The 17,919-nt window shown below is 41.6% G+C and overlaps 1 protein-coding gene across 1 annotated transcript in view; it reads right to left on the bottom strand.

The window, feature by feature from the left end:
• Positions 1-9,286, bottom strand: part of NAV1 (neuron navigator 1) — a 381,557-nt gene extending 372,271 nt beyond the window's left edge. The window contains exon 1 of the mRNA XM_044000374.1: positions 9,271-9,286. The gene's annotated coding sequence lies outside the window, so the exon portion shown is untranslated. The remainder of the gene's footprint in view (positions 1-9,270) is intronic.
• Positions 9,287-17,919: the final 8,633 nt, after the last annotated feature.

Genomic DNA, 17,919 nt, shown 5'->3' with positions numbered 1-17,919 from the left:
CCATATGGAATAGCATTGTACTTTAGCTGGAAAGCAAGTCACTTTAACCACAGGATGGAAAATGTAACTGGGCATTTGAGTTGGGGAGGATTTAGGGGAAAAAAGGTCCAGGGTGGAGGCTGAGGCCAGAAATGTCAAAAAGCCATGGCAGCAGATTCTGTGTGGCTAATAGCATTAGACCTAGCTATCATCAGGTCTTTGCTGAATCCACAGGGGTCTGAGAGGCACTTAAAGAGCAATGCTGGAAAAAGTAAGAAAGCTGGTGAGGCAGTTGGGGTTAAGTGACTTGCCCAGGGTCACACAACTAGTAAGTGTTAAGTGTCTGAGGCCGGATTTGAACTCAGGTACTCCTGACTCCAGGGCCGGTGCTCTATCCACTGCGCCACCTAGCTGCCCCCCCCCAGATACTTTGTAACTCACTGAGTCCCCACATTGACCAAGGGATCCATAGACATAGAAAATTAGATAGATGAGTAGATAGGACAGACTGATAGAGATGACTGATAGGTAAGTAGGTAGATTGAAAAATGACAGATGATAACAGGTGATAAAGAGCTAGAGCTAGATGATAGATAGGTGTTAGATACAGCATTTATTGCCAGCTATTGTGCTAAGCACAAATATAAGGAGAAAATATAATCCCTACCCTCAAGAAGCTTACATTCTAATAGAGGAAGACAAAACATAAAGGGGAACTAGAAAGCTGGGGAATGATGGTGGTGTGAAGTGAGCGTGGCCTGGGGCCCTCATGAACTGGCAGTTCAGTTCAAGACTCAGCAATCAGAGGAGCAGGACTGAGTGCAGTGGCATCTGGAGATGGGCATTGGTTCTCAAAACTTCTTGTACTATCGGACGGGCTTGGATTCATCTCCCTTCCCATTATGGAAAATGAACTTAGTGTTGTTAAGAGAGACAACTCCCTTCTTGTGAGACCCGACATGTCCAGAAAACTCATTTGTAATTGCAAAGGGAAAAGTCCACGACATTTTCTTCTCTATATGACAGCTTAGTTCTATGCTGAGCTTTCAGCTTCTGGACCATACACTTCATCTTTTTCTTCCCAAGAGAATGGCACTGCTCAGGCATACTCCATTATCCCTCCAGAGGGCTAAGTTCTAGAACCTTCAAATTTGAGACTCGTGCTGTCCAGGGTTGTTCTGTTCACTCTCTAGAAGGCTGGATTCTGGGAGTCTCTTCTCTCCAAGAATCAAGTGCTTCCCAGGCATTCCCATTTATGTATCTAGAAGCATGGGTCCTAGAACTCTTGAACTTGGAGTTGCTTAGGAAGCAATCCCCAAAGCGGCACTGCCCAGAACCTCCCCGCTCTAGCTAGAATACCTTGTCTCTAACTCTCCAGGGGGAATCCAACCACTTGGTCACATGGCTCCCCTTTCTACTGCTGCCATCTTTCCATCTGAGAGTTTAAGAATACAATAGCCACAGAATTCTATTGATTGGACTGGTGAGTACCCTGAGTGGAAGAAACTGGGGAAGACTTCCTGGCTGGAAAAGACCTTAAAGGGAGAGCTGTGGAAAATGGAGCAGAAGGAAAGAGCTTCTTCTAGTTGTCTGTTCCAGGCACAAGGGTTTGTTTGGGGAAGATTTGGAGAAAGATGCTATTAGGGTGGTTTCAATCAAATTAAGAGAATATTGTGTACCTACTGTGTGTAAAACACTATGCCAGGACTGGAAGAGATCAAACATTTGGGTAAGAATGTCTCTGCCCTTATGAATAAGTGAAAATGCATTTTAAGTACTTACTGTGCCCAAGCACTGTGCTAAGTACTGAAAATACAAATAGGGAGGCAAGACATTCTGAGCTCTCAAGTATCTCATAATAGGGAATAAGACAAATATAGATAATGGTATTATACAATAATATAAAGAAAACGAATGAGGGAGGTATGGAACAAAGTGCTATGCAATGTCCTTGTACTGTATTTGATTAGGAAAGTGATGAGAAATCATTAGAGGGATATGAATAGCCAAGTGGAGTGGATGCCATGGTAGGTATGAAATTCACTTTAGCTACCCCCTTCAGAGAGAGAAAGTGACAGGCTGGAGGCTAGTAAGCCCCTATTACCTAGATGTGAAGTGGGAAGGGCTTCAATGAGAACATGGCCTTGCTATATAATTTAGGAAGCCTTTTGTTAGTTAGAAATGGGAGGAATCAGTTGTAGCTATAAAAAGCCATTTTCTGAGTAGTTATCTCTTCCATGTTCCCTACATTCTTTTGAAGCATCCTGGTATAAAGGGGAAAGCAATGGTCACCTTGTTGGGAAGACTGGGTTCAAATCCTAGTTGGCAAATCCTTGGGCAAGTCACTTACCAATACTCACATTTATATAATACTCCACAGCAACTTGCCTCCAACCCCCTCTCTCACTCAGCTACCTTTCTAGTTCAGGACCTTATCATCATTATCACATCTCCCCTGGACTATTGCAAAGACCTAATTGACCCTTCTTCAAATCTCCCCTTTCCAATCCAGCCTCCACATTAGGTGTCAAGGTGACACTCAAAGTACAGGTTTAACCAAGTTATCACCCTGATTCATCAACTCCAGAGGTTCCCTATTACTTCTAGGATAAAAAATAAACTCCCCTCTTTGGCACTTAAGGCCTCACAACCTGGGTATGACTTATCTTTCCAGTCTTGTTATACATATTGTCTTTGTTATTCAGTCTCATTTTTTCAGTCAAGTCCAATTCTTCATGACCCCTTTTTTTGGGTTTTCTTGGTAAAGATACTGAAGTGGTTTGCCATTTCCTTCTCCAGTTCATTTTACAGATGAGGAATTGTTGCTGTTCAGTTATTTCAGTCCTGTCCATCTCTCCAGGACCCCATTTGGTGTTTTCTTGGCAAAGATGCTGGAGCAGTTTGCCATTTCCTCCTCCAGCTCATTTTACAGATGAGGAAACTGAGGCAAAGAGGGTTAAGTGACTTGTCATGGGTCACAGAGCTAGTAAGTGTCTGAAGTCAGATTTAAACTCAGGTCTTCCTAACTCTAGGTCCAGAGCTTTGTCCATGGTACTACCTAACTGTCCCTTATTATACATAATGTCCCTTCAAATATTGTAACGTTCAGTAAACCTGACTTCTTGTTCCTCACATATAGTAGTAGTAGGCTTCCACCAGTCTCGGACGACCATGGATCAGCACCTGTGGCCACAGGCCACAGTGTGGCTGTGCAGTCAGATAGGGAGCTGCAGCTCCTGCTGCAACGAGGACATCGGAAAACTGCGCTCTCTGTTGCTCGTCGGTTCCTGCGTCTCATTCGTTTTTTCTTCCTCCAGAGCTTGGAGGCCCATCTCAGCTGCGCACAAGCTGCTCCTGAGTACTGACCTCCATCGGTCCCAGTCCTTGGCCATCTCCGCCCAGCTGCCAGTGTCTATTCCCAGAGCCCTCAAGTCTCGCTTGCATACATCTCTGTAGCGAAGCTGGGGGCGTCCAGCAGGTCTTTGACCTGAGGCTAACTCACCATAGAGTAGGTCTTTAGGAATGCACCCATCTTGCATGCAGTGCACATGACCGAGCCAGCACAGCTGTCTTTGTTTCAGTAGCGTGTAGATGCTTGCAAGTTGCGCTCGTTGGAGCACTTCTGTGTTGGTGATCCTATCTGACCAAGCCATCCTTTCAAATAGGCTGTTCCCTATTCCCGAAAAGTACTACCCCCTCACTTCCTTAGTTCCTTCTCTTTAAATTCATAGTTGCTTCCAAAATTCAGGTGCTACTCTCAATTTCTGAAATCAGTATGTATTCATTCTGTACACACTGAGATGTGTGCATGTTGTTTGTAAGGTCTATGAGGTCAAACTCTCATTTTTTTGTGTCCAAAGAAACTAGCACATTTTATAGATTTTATAGCTCAGGAAACTGGGACCCTGAGCTGTTCAGACAGCTCATAAGTGTCTGAACTAAGACTGGAACTCAGGACTTCTAACACCAAGTCCAGACCCCTGCCCATAATACTGTACTTGTCTTTTTCAATCTCACAGCTTCTCTGAACTTACTCTATTTTTTCTCTCCGTAAAATAGGGTTAAAATATTTGTGCCATTTTATCTTCCAGGTTCACTTTGAGGAGATTTTTTGGAAAACCTAAAGGCACTAAAGATATCCATTTCCATATCTATACACAGATAGGTGTGAGTTATTATTCTTTGAAAGGGCAGAGGAAAGCCAAGATTTTCTTATCTTTCTGAAGGGGAAACTGAAATAGGAAAGAAAGAAAGAAAGAAAGAAAGAAAGAAAGAAAGAAAGAAAGAAAGAAAGAAAGAAAGAAAGAAAGAAAGAAAGAAAGAAAGAAAGAAAGGAAGGAAGGAAGGAAGGAAGGAAGGAAGGAAGGAAGGAAGGAAGGAAGGAAGGAAGGAAGGAAGGAAGGAAGGAAGAAAGGAAAGAAAGAAAGAAGGAAGGAAAGAAAGAAGGAAGGAAGGAAAGAAGAAATACAGAGAGGCAGGCAGACAGGCAGGCAGGAAGGAAGGAAGAAAAAGAAGAAAGAAAAAGAGGAAGAAAGAGGGAAGGAAAAAAGAAAAAGAAAGGAGGGAATGAAGGAAGAAAGAAAAAGAAAGGGGGAAGAAAGGAAGAAAGAAATAAGGAAGGAGGGAAGGAGGGAAGAAAGAAAAAGAAAGGAAGAAAAAGGAAGGAAGGAAGAAAAGAAAAAAGAAGGGTGGGAGGACAGGAGGAAGAAAGACTTATCAAGTAGCCAGTGAGTGGCAAGTCAGGATTAGACCCAAGACTTGTTTTGTGCTTGGGCCAATAAGTCGTTTACAATCAACTTTTCATTTCAAGTTTCCTACCTCAAAATGCTTTGGCATTGTGGGATGGAGAGGAGGGAAGGAGGCTGGAGTTGGGGGGGGGATGCATTATATTATGTGAATCTCAATTCAAATAGTCTAAGTTTCTCCCTGAGGGGGGAACTGCCATTCAAAAGCCAGACGCAAGGCAGACTTTGCTGCCTCACACCCTCCCCAAGTGGGCGCCTATGTGTGCTGGATAAGCCTTCAATCCATGCTGCAGCTGTAGCCTTCTCTCAAGCTGTACAGATGTTTTTAACAGCAGCTATAACCCAAGGGCTACACCTGTTGCCCAGATCAGCTGCTGTAACCCAACTCCTGGGAAAACAAGTCAGGTGCCCAAGCCTTGGCAAGAGTCCCTCCCTACCAAAGGCAGGTGGAGAGACCAGGCAGCTGCTTCTCCCTGCCAGTCACTCTGTTCTGAGCTGCTGTGGATGGAAGCAGCCTAGGGGCCTGGAGATTGAAACCGCAGACTTAGGATCTTTGCGCAGTTCCTCTGGTCTCATCTCTGACCTTGCCCATTCCCCAAACTCAGGGCCTCCTTTCTTCCCCTTGCTATGTACCTGCTTAGCTCCAGAGCTGAAGGCGATAGCAAGCCGCACTTGGAGTCACAGTCTTTCATTTAAATCCTTCTTCGGACACTTGACTAGCTGTGTGACCCTAGCCTTGTTTTCCTCATCTATAAAATGGTGAACAATGAGAGCACCCAACTCACAGCATTATTCTGAGGATCAAATGAGATAATATATTGTGAAGGGCTGAAAGTCAGAGAAGATGGGCCTCTGTCTTGTCTTGTCTTGTTGAAAGTCTTTGAAGACAGAGACCAGGCCACCCTGGAGAAAGACAGATCCCAGCCAACTGTTAGCTCCCAGTGACTGTCTGTCTGACACTGTTGACGAAGTGCAATAGAGCTTGGCGATGTTGAATAAATGTGAGCTTTTATCATCTGGAAATATATGCTCTGTTTTTAAGTAAGATTTCTCATGGTGGGGCTGGGGGGAAGAATATGGAGAATGGGGATTCCCCCCACTCCCTTTGTTGTTATGCTTCCTCTCTGCTGTCCTCTGTCCCTTTAAATTGTAAAGGCATACAGGCCAGATCTGGAGAGACATGGTTCAGTCCAGGGCTGGCTGGATGCAGGAGAGGGCTGGGAAGGGGGCCAAGGATGAGGATGGGTCTGGGAATGAGCACAGTCCTGGGAGCAGGTCATGGGTGTTCTGGATTGTTGGCTGCTATAGGTTTCATGCTAGCTGCCATGCTGAGAATTCTGTGCAACTGAGCATGTGTGAGAAGTGCAGAAATCAGAAGAAGGTTTCCATGTTGGTCAACGTAAAAGACAAGAGGAAAATAAATATCAATTCCCTGCTGCCTTACTCTGAATGTAGTGACTCTCCTGGGTATTCAGGTGGCATAGCATATTTGGAGTCAGAGAGACCATAATTTATATCAGCTCTGTGACCCTGGGCAACTCACTTAAACCTCTCTCAGCCTCATTTTCCTCATCTGTAAAATGGTAATAACAATAGAACCTACCTCACAGGGTTGTCATGAGGAGCAAATGAGATTAGCGCAGGTGCAGCGCTTTGCAAACCTTTAAGCACTATATTTAAATGATAGTTCTCATTGCTGGATAATCACAGAGGGCTGCCAGCTCACTGATAGAGACCTGCTCTCTGTCCTGGAGGGGCTTTAATAAGAAAAAAAGAGAGGCACGCGCTCTCCGACACTCTGCCCCACACACAAAGCACTCACTTGGGCCAACAAACATAAAAACACTGATAGAGAACCAGATGGGTATGTTGGCATAAATGATGTTTAGACTGCAAGTGTTGGACTCATCAATATTAGTCATGAACAGTCCCTCCCGTCTTCTAGGCCACCTCCCCACCTAGTGGAAGGAATTTTGAACCAGTGTTGGGACTGAGCCCAAGTTTTCAAAATGAAGGGACTCCCCTTTCCTCTCCCTTCTGCCCCCCACCTCCCACCCCATAGCCCAGTCCTGACGCGGCAATGCCAGGACAAATAGCCAAATCCAAAGCAGCCAGAGCAGATGTGATATGCTGCTGACCCCTACTGGAGCAACTCAGATGTGGGAAGGCCCCAGGGAGAGTGGAGTATTGGAAAAAATCAGGCAATCCGTCTGGGAGGGGTGAGAAGAAATGCCTTTGCTCAAAATCTCATCATCTGGAGCTCCTTTGATGAGAACAGTGAGAAATTAGAATAAAACCCAGACTGAGCTTCTGGGAGGAGTGAGACAGCATTAATGTGCCCCTTCAATCTCTGTGGCCTGGAAAATACCCCAATGCCAAGTTCCTGAAACCTAAATCAGGAAACCATTAGCAGGGCTCGATCAGTCAATTCAACCAGTTTGAAGTGGGGAGAGCTGATATCCAAGAGAGTAAAATATTATTCATATGTGGTAGGATGGTCTCAGTTTTGAGACCCCTTGGAAATGAAACTCATTGTGTGACTGCCGCTCCTCTAGGGACTAAAGTCAAGATGAACCAAGTGGATTGGTTGTTTTTCTTTCCACCAGCTTAGCGGGTGTTAATCACTAGTTACTCCATATAGGGAGACTCCCTTCAGGAGAGCTGACATTTTGGAGGGCAGATTTTTTAATGTAAAAAGCTTTACATCCTGAGCCAAAGTGTAGCTATGCTCTACAGGATGTTTCCTAAGCTAACAACAATAATAACAGTTTTAACTGATATTTATGTAGCGCTTCTAAAGTCTGAAAAGCGCTTTATACATATTCTCTCTAAGCCTTACAACAACCCTGGTGATGTAGGTACCCCCAGAGTCCTAATTCGAAGGAGTGACTAAGACTTTGTACCAGGGCATTGAAATTTAGAGGGTACGAACATTTAAATAACGGTTTTAAAAGATTGTGCAACTTTGGGATTTGTTGTTTGACTCCTAGAGGCTGTTGTTAGCCATTCCCCTGATCCTGTTCACAATAAAAACCAAATACCAGCAGCCCCAAACTCTCATTGGTGTTCTGTATTCCAGAGGGAACTCTAGGAAATAGCGAGCTCTCTATAGTTCCCTGATAACTGGTGACTTCTATGCCAGGGATGGGAGATCTCACACAAAGCAAGTGCTCACAAGAAGGCCAGAAGATGCAATACAAGGACACTCTCAAGGTCTCTCTGAAGACCTTTGGTATTGAGTGTGACATGGGAGACAGTGGCAAAGGACCACCTAGTAAGGGATTCCCACATCAAAGAAGGTACTCTGCTCTACAAAGGAATCAGAATTGCAGTTGTTCAAAAGAAATGTGAGATGAGAACATTTAGAGACATCTCCATCCTAAATGTTCATACGGACTATTTGTGTACGACCTGTGATAGAGTCTTCCTAGCTCATATTGATCTGATTAGTCCCAGCTAGACACACAGTACATTGACCCTGACATCATAATATCATTTCGGTCTTCTTCAAGTATGTACGATGCATCCCAGGGGTGGGCAAACCATGGCCCAAGGGCCTTGCTGGCCAGTGTGGCCCAGGTTAATAATGATTTTTATATTCTTCAATATAATAAAGCTTTATTTAAAAATGCTAAAACCATTCTTATCTTTCAGGCCATAAGAAAACAGGTAGCTGGCAGGATTTGGCCTAGGTGGTAGTTTGCCAACCTCTTTATCCTAGTCTGAATAGCAATTGCTCTTTTTTTTTCTTTTTTTTGTGGGGCAATTGGGGTTAAGTGACTTGCCCAGGGTCACACAGCTAGCATGTGTCAAATGTCTGAGACCGCATTTGAACTCAGGTCCTATTGAGTTCAGGGTCAGTGCTTGATCCACTGTGCCACCTAGCTGCCACCTGTAGTTGCTCTTCTTAATAGTCTAAGGGATGTGGTCAGTGCAGACCTATCTAATCAGAATTGCTTTTAAGCCCCCATTGCACAAAGAAAATTCCTCCTTGTTTCCTGGGTCAGCTCCATTTCCCTTGGCCCTAATGAGTAGGGCATAAAGGACTTAGCCACATAAAGGAAGATAATAATGCTACAGTATACAGTTTTTACTCATCGACAAAGAATCAGCAGAAAGTATTAAGAATTAAAATATATTTAAATGGGATCATATAACTACACCCACAGCTTCTCCCAGTCTCTGGCCACCCACAACCCAGGAGTTTTAGGAAAGACATAGTTCATTTGTTTAATGTCATTGCCCACTTCTTCCTCTCCTTGATATATTGCACCACCACTCCCCCAAAACCAAAGAACAAGCAAAAGAATTATGCAAATAGAATACAATCAATTCTAAACACTATTCCACTCACAAGCTTCAGAAGGATCACAGACACATTAATTGAGGGGATCAGAAACTAGGAGCTTCTCTTTGGGGTCTGGGGGAAGCCAGACCAGGGAAAACCCTCAATGTAGAAAAAAAGGCTACCCTGCTGCTTTTATCTACCCAGGTCATAGCTTCAACCTTTTCAGCCACATCACATGCCTCCTGAATTTATACCTACCTTGCTGTTCATCTCACCATCTGGGTCCTTCCAAAAGGTAATGCATGCTTGGTGGTTCAGTCAGAGTGGTACTTCTCTATCCTCCTTTTCTTGACTGTCATCTCTCTTCATATTGACTCGTAAGTGTGGACTGAAAATGAAGTCATTTACCTCACTGTCTCCTTTGCTCTGATGAGCTTGTTTCTTTTTTCTCCCCCGCTCCGTAGTCATGGCAAGAGAAAAGGGTGGAGTGAGGGTAACACAGTTACATTTTTTTGACAGTTCCTTCACTTTTTCAGCAGTATAGAAACTTAGTTAAGCTAGAATAGTTAAACAAAGAACTTATCAGGTATCAGCATCCTCAACAATGGCTCCTGGATGCTTTGAAGTCTCCATTTCCCATTACTAAAAGGGAATCAAACATCATCCCATTAAACTAGTTTTGGCATCTCCCCATCTTGCTGTTTATTTCAGAGTATTTTCCCTAGGCATCACAACTTCTATTTATAGCACTGGGTTCTTTGGGGATTTGCCTATTATTGACCTTAAGGAATGTATACAGGGACGTTCTTTTTATCAAAGACCTTCCTGTAATATAAGCCTAGTAGTTCAATCTCTGTGTCAAATGGTATTGACATTTTAGTCACTTTATTTGCATAATTCCAAATTATTGTTTTTAAAGCAAGGAAGGCCATTTATTTAAGTTGGTAGCAAAATGGAAATTAGAGAAGGTATACAAAAGAGAATATATGCCAGACAATACTGAGTGAAGGATTTCTCCCATTGGGAGTAAGGTAACTCATCTTAACCCAGAGAGTCCTAGATCTCATTCAAGGGAAATTCCCTGAAGTCTTTAGTATTGCAAGCTGAGTATAGGAACATGATGAAGACAGCTAGCTCCTCTCCTGTCAACCTTACTCAAGGTCTTATTCTCCCTATAGCAACCTGAAGTGGGGTTGGCATCATCCATCTTCTCTCTCAAAGCCAGAAGCCAGAAGCACCTAAAGTGATTGCAGAGCCCAAAGCGAGTTAAGAGATTGAAGAAATCAAACCTCTCCTATAGGAGAGGGAAGTTGTTAGGAGTTGGCTCCTAACAATTCCATCCTGCCCCTCATGCAGCTTTGGAGCATTGGTCTCCACCAATGGAAAGAGAGTCCTACAGCAATGGACTTTGGGACTCAAGTTACATTCCTCCCCTGGGTGGAAACTCTTTTCCCATCTCTTATTAAGATCAACCAGGACCCATCTAAAACCTTTAACTGTAAAGTATAAACAAAGGCACCAGCACTTTAAAACAACAAGAGTGATTTTCCTGGCATCCTAGGTAGCCAACCTTTGGCATCAGTGAAACGGAAATAAAACAAATGCACATTTAAGAATTCATGCAGCTGACATGGCACTATACAGAGCATCACCTGGGAGGATCCTACAGTGACAACAAACCTAATTAGAGACAAAATATAGCATATGAGTGTATTTCAGAAGCACATGCATATCCACAGGATACAGCGATTTACAGCAATACTAACAAAGCAAAGCTAGCTGCAACAATAATACTACCAATAGCTTTATATTAAAAAATCCATTGTAACTATAAGCAGTAGCATACATGTGAAGTAATTAAAAGACATTGCTATAGTATTATGGTTGTAATGATTCACTGCTCCAGCAGCAACACACTATTGTGCTTATCTTCCTCCAAGCCATCCAATATAAGCTATTCTTACATTTTGTCATCTTTGTCAATTTGTTGGGTGTGAGATGAAACTTCAGGGTTGATTTGCTTTTCTTATTAGTGATTTGGAACATTTTTTTTTTCATATGGTTGTTAATAGTTTGCAAGTCTTTTGAGAATTGTTTGTTTATAAACTTTGATTGCTTATGAGCTAGGTGTTGGCATGGAGAAAGCACTGGACTTGGAGTCAAAAAGTCCTGAGTTCAAATATGACTTCAGACACTTAGCTATTTGACCCTAGGCAAATAATTTAATCACTCTGTGCCTCAGTTTCCTCATTTGCGAAATGGGGGCAATAATAGCACTTACATCCCAAGGTTTTTGTGAGGATAAAATATAAAGCAATTTGCAAACCTTAAAATGCCCGCTGCTGAGTCTTGTTCTTGTTCTTGTTCTCATTCTCTTCTTCCTCCTTCTTCCCCCCTCCTCCTCTTGTTCTTCCTCTTCCTCCTCCTTCTTCTTGTTCTTGTTCTCTTACTCCTCCTTTCCTTTCTCTTCTTCCTCTTCCTCCTCCTCTATTGGGGAATAGCTTTTTGTTATATGTATACATGTGCATATACACGTGTTTGTCTTCTATGTATCATATACCATACTCTAATCTGAGAAATCTGATACAAAGATTCTCTACTACCCCTCATTTGTCCACTTCTCTTCTTATGCTAGGCAAATTTATTTTGTTTGTACAGAAGCTGTTTGATTCCACACAAATTATAGTGCCAGGTAAGCTGCAGCATCATTTTTTTTTAAGTGAGGCAACTGGGGTTAAGTGACTTGCCTAGGGTCGCACAGCTAGTGTTAAGTGCCTGAGGCCGGATTTGAACTCAGGTACTCCTGACTCCAGGGCCGGTGCTCTATCCACTGAGCCACCTAGCTGCCCCATTGCAGCATCATTTTGAGATTAATCATTCAGTTTAAAGGAAAGGAAATTGAATATATTAAACATACAGGTGATGAACTCATTAAAAGTAAAAAATTGTTTCCTATGGCTTCAGACTAGAGATGAAAAAGCTACTGAAGCATGGGTCAGTTGTCCATGCTGCATTGTCTGGAGAAGAGCACATAATATCTGAGAGATTAATAAAACCGTGTATAACAGATGCTGCTGAACGTCTATTGGATGAAAAGGCAGGCAAAGGAATAATGACTATACTACTTTCCCACCACACAGTAACTTGTCGAATTAAGGGTTTAGCTGCTAACATGAAGATTGGCTTCCTATCTCATCTGCAGAATTCTACTTTTGCCTTAGAAATTGATGAATCTACAGAGTTGGCTGGACTTGCAATTTGGCTTCTATCCATCCTTATGAGCACCAACTAGTCATCAAAGAAGACCTTCTTTTACATGAATGCACAGCAACAGACAAAAATGAAATGTTCAAAGTGTTGAATGTCTTTTGGGAGTTTCATGGTGTATGGAATAACTGTGTTGACATTTGTATTGATGGCGCAAAACAATGGTTGGTAAAGCTGCAGGCACCTTAACACAAATCAAGGCAATGGCACTAAATTATTTAGTGGTCATTATGTTCTTCACAGCCAGGCACTTACCTTTAAAAATAAAATCCAGCTTCATTTAAGAATGTCCTTGAGGGGCAGCTAGGTGGCACAGTGGATAAAGCACCAGCCCTGGAGTCAGGAGGACCTGAGTTCAAATCCAGCCTCAGACACTTGACACTTACTAGCTGTGTGACCCTGGGCAAGTCACTTAACCCTCATTGCCCACCCCACCCAAAAGAATGTCCTTGATGAAGATTTGCTTTGTTTAACTGTAGTTTTTGGAACAAGGGACAATTCTATTGTGAGAGGTAAAGTAGTATTTGGGCAGTGAGAGTGAAATAAAGAGCATAAAAATAGATTGGTCTTAGGGCAGCTAGGTGGCACAGTGGATAAAACACTGGCCTTGGATTCAGGAGGACCTGAGTTCAAATCTGACCTCCGACACTTGAAATTTACTAGCTGTGTGACCCTGGACAAGTCACTTAACCCCAATTGCCTCACCAAAAAAAAATAGAGTGGTCTTGATGAAGCAGTAAAAATTATTAATCTATCTCAATCTTAATCTTTAAGTAACATCTTTTCAATGTTCAGTATGATAAATGGGAAATATGCATAGCATGCTACATAAAAGCACTTGTATGATTGAGTTGCAAGCTAAATTATCTGCTTTTTTCATGGAACATCATTTTTACTTGAAAGAATGACTGACAAACTATGGTTATTCAGATTTGGGTACTTGAAAGAAAAACTGGAAAACTGTGGTTATTCAGATTTAGATATCTGGCTGACATTTTCTCAAAAATGAATGAAGTGGGGGGCAGCTAAGTGGCACAACACTGGCCCTGAATTCAGGAGGACCTGAGTTCAAATTTGACCTCAGACACTTGACACTTACTAGTTGTGTGACCCTGGACAAGTCTCTTAACCCTCATTGCCCTGCAAAAAAATTAAAAGAAATAAAAAATAAAAAGAATGAAGTGATAGGATCACTTCAAGGAAAGCAATGGACGGCATTTGTTGATGATTATGAAATTTGAGTTTGAGGCAGAAATTAGAATTTTGGAAAACTTGGATCTGCCTCTGTGAGCTTGACAGCTTCTGATGGCACCAATGGTAATATTAACAAATGTGATTTTTTGATGTTATATAATGAAATGTATCAACATTTTGGAGATCTTCATGACTCATTGAACAAATATTTTACAAAATGCCAATGCATGGTGTTACAAAATCATGCATGGGTAAAAGATCCACTCAAAGTGTAAGATAGATCAAGGGATTTTAATGTAACATTTGTATTAAAAGTTTATTGACACAGTTTCAGATTATGTATTGTAACTAACCTTTAAGAAACTACTACTTGTCTAGTTTTGAGTTAGTTTAAAAGAATATCCACAATCTGAAAAGAGTATTAAAATATTCCTTCTTTTCCAATTACATATGCATGTTGAGGTTGGATTTTCTTCATTAGTTCAATCAAGACAATTTATCCCAAGAGGTTGAATACAGAAACAGACATGAAAATCCAGCTCTTATATATATATATTTACAAATAAAATTACAAAAGTTACAAGTTTACAAAAATATGTAAAACAAGGCTACTCTTTTCATGATTTTTAAAATTTTGGAATATTTAGTTGTTTTTTATAAAATATGTTATTTTTCAGTAGAAAGTTTATTATTGTTATTTGAAATGGATTCATGAATAAACATATTAAAAATTTATCAGTTTTAATTTCTAATACAGTAAATATCAATAGATATAACCCCCCTAAAAGTCTCTTTGGAGTTTATCAATAGATATAACCCACATTAACCAAAACTCCTTAATATTTTTAGGAGTGCAAAGGGGTCCTGAACCATAAAAGCTTGAGAACCTCTGGGCTAAAGAAACCAATGATGGAATATTGTTATGCTCTAAGACATAAAAATGATAAATATGGGGCAGCATGTAAAGAATTTACTGATCCAGCGTAAAGTAAACAGAGTCAAGAAAATAATATGCACAATGAATACAACAATGTAAATGAAAAGAACAAACATCACAAAATAATCAAAATCACAAAGAATGAGCAAGGCCATGGAATAAGATACAAGAAAATACTTCTCTTTCCTTTGCAAAGGTGAGAGCTAACTGGGGATGGAATGTTGCATATATTTTAGACCTTTTTTTGGAGGGGGGGATGTATTGATCACTTTTGCTAATAGTTTTTTCTCTTATTTTTCTTTTAAAACAATTTTCTTTGTTATATGGTACCAGCCCCAGGCCTGAGTCTGTGCTGAGCTGAATGATTCTCAGTGGAAGATCTCTGTTGACCCTAGCTATTTCGCTAGTCCAAAGTGGACCTCTAATTGGACTTTAAACACACAGTAATAAGAAGTTACAATTTCCATTAATAGAAAGAAGAGGACCATTTTTTCCCCACAGATGTATAGTATCCTGAGTTGGATTTTTATAAATGGGTGTAACTTGTATGTCAGACACTGACCTCTGACATGATGGACTAAATTCAACTCTAGAGGCCTTTCTCTAATAATAATCTCAATGTTTCTAGCTCTCACCCAGTCTCTTCCCTGGCATGTCAGAAACAGACCCACTTCCCTTAAAGGGCTTTGAACTCTCCTCTGGGCACTCAGGCTAACAAAAGCATTAAAGACAAAAGATGTTTTATTTAAGGAATTGCTAAACCAAAAAGACTCCTATTCATGTCCTTAGCAAAGCAACTGGAGAGAGTCTCTTCCATTGAACTCCCTTCTCTCCCCAGAGGTTTGGCTCCTAGCCCCGCCCCCCCCCATCACTATATACTTAGCGAAGCCCCTGGAGCTTTCTGAAAACCCTGGGCATGGTTGGGGGTGGGGAGGAGAGAAACACTCTTGCTACCTCCAGAAACAGCTTTGTCTGTGCCATTCATTCAGCCTTGTCACTGTGGAGGAGTGCTGGTTTATTGACCTCTGCTGGCACTAGCTTTGGTTACTACTGCCTTTCCTATTTCCCTGGGCTACTGGTTTACTTTTGTAGTTCTCTGTAGGGTGGGGGAGAAGTCATCTACTATATAGTTTCTTATTGGATTTCTTGGTTACTATTCAGTAGGGTAAAAAATGTCAGGTTTTTCCTGGTATAGGCATATAGGATATGGATGTTCTACCTCTCTTCAAGGCAGCCATCTTGTCCAGATGTCCACAACACCCTTTCAATGGTGCTCTCATCTGACGTCACAGGCAAGCTCCAAATCAACAGTACTTGGTGAAGGGCCATATTCATCACTGTGCATCAGCCTCATCATGACTGGGTATTCCTTCCTCCTCATACACAATTATATAGTGTGCCACTTATTCGTGATCGTCTTACTACTTTCAGTGGTCTGTCTTTTTTTTTTTTTTTTTTTTGGTGCAGCAATGAGGGTTAAGTGACTTGCCCAGGGTCACACAGCTAGTAAGTGTCAAGTGTCAGAAGCCGAATTTGAACTCAGGTCCTCCTGAATCCAGGGCCAGTTCTTTATCCACTGTACCACCTAGCTGCCCCCTAGAGGTCTGTCTTGACTCATATACTGCTAGTGAAGATAACTAAGAGCAACAACAAAAATCAGTAATTTATGATGGACATCTCAAATGTAACTGAAATCAGCCCCTGAACTCTGATAGGATGGACCGCGTGCAATCTTACAGGCCCTTCTCCATCAATTGTCTTGAGCACTCATGCCCGAGTTCAGTCTCCCCTATGTATCATCAGAATTAGACTCCCGTCTCTCAAGTGACCCTGAAGTCCCCTGCAATCAATTAGGCTAAAAAAGGCATTAACTACAGAAGAGGTTTCATTTTCGATGCAATGAACATAGAAAAGATTTCCATCTGTGTTCTTAGCCAAGCGACAAGGGGAAACTTCCTAGTAAACGCTTTCCCTTTACAAAGGTTGAACTTTCAGTCTCTGCAAATTCACAGTAACACTTCTTGCAGTTCTTGACCTCTGAGTGGTTTTGAAGACCCCACTATAGGAACAGACCCAGTATCTTCAGTGATCCAGCCGCTCCTTCTCTCAGCCTGTCTACTTTCCCTCTAGAACAAGAAAATTCTAGCAGTCTACAGTAGTTTTCCCTGCAGTTTATCCCCAGACTTTCTCATTCCCTCATCCTAGCTTTCCTTCTGTAGCTGCTCACTCCATTTCTCTTGCACATTCCATTGTCATTTGGTTTCAAGCTTCTCTTCTCCCTCATGGCCACCAGTCCCAAAGGTCTGGGTTCCCTCTAGCTCATGTTTCAACTCTTATTGGTAAATGCTATTGCAAAGAGTACAGAAAACTGTACTCTTGAAACTCACAGAAATCTAAGCTTGAGGACAGCCCAGAAGTTGTAAAAAACATTTTAAAATTAGGGATGTGAAATCAGATGCTTAATTTAGCTGGGATTTTTTGCCCGCATGCTTCAACTTAAATGACTGATCACCATGAAAACAGTTCCCAGTTATATAAAGATTTACAGTTTAAAAACACATTTATTTCTGCCTTTTGTCTTAATGTCATCATTTCAACATCTCCAACCTGACACTCTTTAGTGATAAAGAAAAAAAATTAAGCCAAAACATCAGATACAGTGACCACATTTGGCAATGTATCCAGCATTCTATCCTAGTAATTCTCCTTGTTATTAGCGGGGAGAGCAATGTTACTCTGTCTATTCCTTAGGAACTTCCTTAGTTTTTCCAGTTACCTAGAGTATTTATTTTCTTTTAAGTATTTAAAAATTTTTACATGCTTGTAGACATTGTGTCTATTGTTCTCTTGGCTCTGCCTCTATTGCTTCACATTGATACATATACATCTTCCCACGCTTCCCCGCTTTGAACTCCTTATGCTTGTCATTTCTTATTTTTTGGTCATTCAAACTGATAGGCAACCACTTTGTTTCCAGTTCTTTGCTGAGATGTTGTGAACATTTTGGTAGCCATTGGACCTTTGTTTCATCCTTTGACTTCTCAACCAATCAAAAACCATTTATTAAGGACCTACTATGTGGCAGGCACGGTGCTAAGCACTAGGGATACAAAAAAAAGGTCAAAAGATGGTCCTTGCCCTCAAGGAGCTTACAATCTAATGGGAGAGACAACAAACAAATATGTACAAACAAGGTATGTACGGGAAAATAGGAAGCAGTTAAAAGAAGAAAACACTAGCATTAAGGAAGAACAGGAAAAGTTTTCCGTAGAAAATGGGATTTTAACTGGGACTCAAGGCAGCTAGAGAAGCCAGTAGGCAGAGATGAGGAAGGAGAACATCCCAGGCTGGGGGAGAGCGAGAGAAAATGCCAGGAGGAGAGATGGAGTGTGGTTCATCGAACGGCAAAGAGGTCAGTGGTGGTGGGTAAGGTGTAAGAAGACTGCAAAGGTAAGAGGGGGCACTAGGTAATGAAAGGCTTTGAATGTCCAGTAGATGATTTTGTATTG

This window comes from Dromiciops gliroides, chromosome 4 (genome assembly GCF_019393635.1).
Source record: "Dromiciops gliroides isolate mDroGli1 chromosome 4, mDroGli1.pri, whole genome shotgun sequence".
Taxonomy (NCBI): Eukaryota; Metazoa; Chordata; class Mammalia; order Microbiotheria; family Microbiotheriidae; genus Dromiciops; species Dromiciops gliroides.
The sequence above is the reverse complement of the archived record's forward strand: the minus strand, read 5'-3'. Positions and strand labels throughout refer to the sequence as shown.